Here is a 3,265-nt window from a genome sequence, read left to right as displayed (position 1 = left end):
CTTTTCCTTTTCCTTTTCCTTTTCCTTTTCCTTTTTGCTTTTGCTTTTTTGCTTTTTTCTTTTTTTTTCTTTTTTTTTTTGTTGTTTAAAGGGAATGGGAGTAAGGAGGAGATTTAGTTATAGTTGCTGAAAGTGCTCTGAGCATCTATTATTATTACTGTAACAGGATTTTTTTGTACTGTGGCACCTTGACATTTCCCTGTTATAATCTGAATGCATTTGGGCAGGTGCAACTCCATGAAGTACAGTTAACTTATGTAATAGAAAAAAATTATGTACTCATATATTATATTGTTTCTTTCATAATACTTTAAATTAAAGTTGAGAAAATCTCCAGTGAGCAGCTAACTGCAGTATAAGACAGAGTATCTTGCTTTTATACTTCATTGCTTTGTACTGTACTGCCAGAAAGCTATTTTTAGACCTGCTCTGCAGTTGCACAGTTGTTGCTTATATCTTGTCTAAAGGAAGTAAGGTTGCCCTACTGAGACTTTGCCCTTCTCTCAAGGGTAAACTAAAATCCATTAAACTTAAATATATGCTGTAAACCCTGCACATTAGTGGCTGTGATGGAAATATTATGTAGTTATTTATAACAAGATATCCATTTGGGGAAGTGAAATAGATAGGCATATCTGAAAATTATTGCCTCTTCATTCTCCTCTTAAAGTCATTGTCTTTGTGCCTAAAGCTTGAAAGTTTGTTTTGCTGGCACCATGACAAAGTAAGCAAATGTATCTCCATAGAACAGATCACTGCTGCCTACAACCCCACAATAAATAACTTGTGAAAGGTAGCACAGACATTCAACCAGATCCTATATTGCTCCAAAGAAATCCACACAAATATTTCTGATTACAGAGGATGTTTTTCAAACACACCCACTCATATTACTGGGGGATAAATAAATAGCAGAGTCAGAGAAAAATATTAATTTAATCTACCTAAATATAGGTAGATAGGCATATACCTATAATGATAGAGTCATGAGCAAGTATCTACACATGCACATGCACACACACACATGCTAAGTCATTGTAAAATTGACTATAGACGTAGTGGAGGTGTCTTATCCTGACTCTGCTTTTATAAATTACACAGATTCAGATAAATATTATTTAACCATCAGCTTTTGTAGTTGATGCTAAAACAGGGAACTGAAGATGGAGGAAACGGGAAGGGAGGAAATAGAAATCTGAACAAGAGATTCCTTTGAGATCTTCTATAACATTTCATACATGCTGTAAGATACAAGAGCCCCTGAACTAAAAAAAATATTACTTAATACTGGTTCTTCTAGTATTAAGTAATCTTCTTCTCTGGTCTTCTAGTAATCTTCTTTTGTGAGTCTATGTTATGCATCCAAATGCACTCAAGTTAAAGGGCAAGTATTATATCCAAAAGAAACACCCAGTGACTTACAAAGAAGACCTACCTAGCTGTAGTTTTCCCTGCTATTCTTTGGAGGGATCCTGTACAGTCCTCACATTAAATCCACTTTGATGAAATTTTTACACACACTAGATGCAGGAATTGACCTTGTCAGTCTTTCAAACAAGCCATTATGCCTTCCAATGAACTTCATCAACCTACGAAAATGTTCTTTATAGCTTATGGAGGAAAGCAGAGAGAGATGCACTAGCAGACAGCTAGTTGATCTTAGAAGATTTGATGAGGTCTGCAGCCAGCTGTCTTATAAAATGTTAAGAAAAACAGCCATAGTAAAATACTTAGCAGTAAGAGTTAAAGTAAAGTTGTTATACTGAAATTGTAGCTTTAATTATTCTACCTCAAAATTCTGAACAAGATTATGACTTCTCTGAAACACGAGAATACAGACAGCAGCCACATCTATGTTTCTGGGTTGGGAAGCTGAACCTGAGTCGTTTGCTTCATGCCTTACTATAAAACAAGGCAGACAACATGAGTGAAAAAGATAGTATTAAAAAAAGGATGTGTTTGCAAATATGTATGTGAAAACATGCTGCCTTTCTTCTTGCAATCAGTTATGCTGATCTCCAGTCTCCTTTAACCAAATCTGTGTACTATCTGCATTATATTCTCATACATTTGGGAAAAAAAAAAATGTCAACAAGAAGGGAAGGGTGAGTGAATAGGATGGTATTGCTCAATATGAGAAAGATGACAAATCAAAGCAGGACATGGCAGTTGACTGATTCCTGGGCAGCTTCTCCTACCTTGTCTCCTAGCTTACCATTAATGTTTTGTGGGCTTGGCATCACAAGTGAGTCTACTGCTCTTTTAGGGAAGAAAAAGCTAGGAGGTACTTTTTATTCACATAATTATGGGAACAAATCAAATGTACCCTTGAGAACATGCCTATCCAAAATTAATGGCATTAAACACAGATAATCCTGAACTAGAATGACATGTTCAGGATACAGAATTATTTTTCTAAGCTTACATTGAACTTCTAGACTCAGAGAGGCCACGTGGGAAAATGAAAAGAGATGTTTTGAAGAATTTAAAACAGTTGTGATTTTACTAACATATGTCTGTTCTGGCAGACAGAAGCATGTATTGTATACATAAATGCCCAGGGTAAGTTTTGTTTGAAGTTCAAAGCCCAAGCTGTCACATTTCTGTGGCCATTTGCAGTGTCTGAAAAACATAGTTCATGTGCAAACAAACCTTGAGACAGACACCTTGAAACAAGACAGACAGGTAAGCAGGGACTAAGAGGAGTTTCAGAGATGCAAAACCAAAATATGTCAAAAGACTGAAAAAGTTTGTGTCAGCTTCTGTCCTACTTTACAAAGCATCCTGAATTCAAACAAGCTAGTGTGCATAAACTGCAGAAAAACTTCCCCCCCAAAAAAAAGGATCTCACCCCCCTAAACCCAAAAGCAGCAAAACCAATAATACTTTTCCTCCTTCAGCTATTTACATCCTTCCTATTTAAACACACACTACAGACAGGACTGTGATTACCATGATTAGTATCACCATCACACCATCATCCCACCATCTTCCTCTCCAGTCTTGCTTCCCACACTAAATTCTGTTTAACGCTTCCTTTGATGTAAGGATGTATTTGTTTCAGCGTGACTCGTTGCATTCCCCATGCATGCCACATGTCATTGCTCAACACAACCTCCAAAGTATTCTGTAGCTTCCCAAGTGCTCTCTACTGGTACCTTATCTGTTGTTTATGTAAATGCATTCCTGGTATTGGACATACAGTACTCCCTTTTTTTTGGTATCATCTCTAATTGAGTAGAGGGGTGGAGAAAAAGTACATAAC

Source organism: Aptenodytes forsteri, unplaced genomic scaffold (assembly GCF_000699145.1).
Source record: "Aptenodytes forsteri isolate BGI_AS27 unplaced genomic scaffold, ASM69914v1 Scaffold44, whole genome shotgun sequence".
Taxonomy (NCBI): Eukaryota; Metazoa; Chordata; class Aves; order Sphenisciformes; family Spheniscidae; genus Aptenodytes; species Aptenodytes forsteri.
This window is presented reverse-complemented; position numbering follows the sequence as displayed.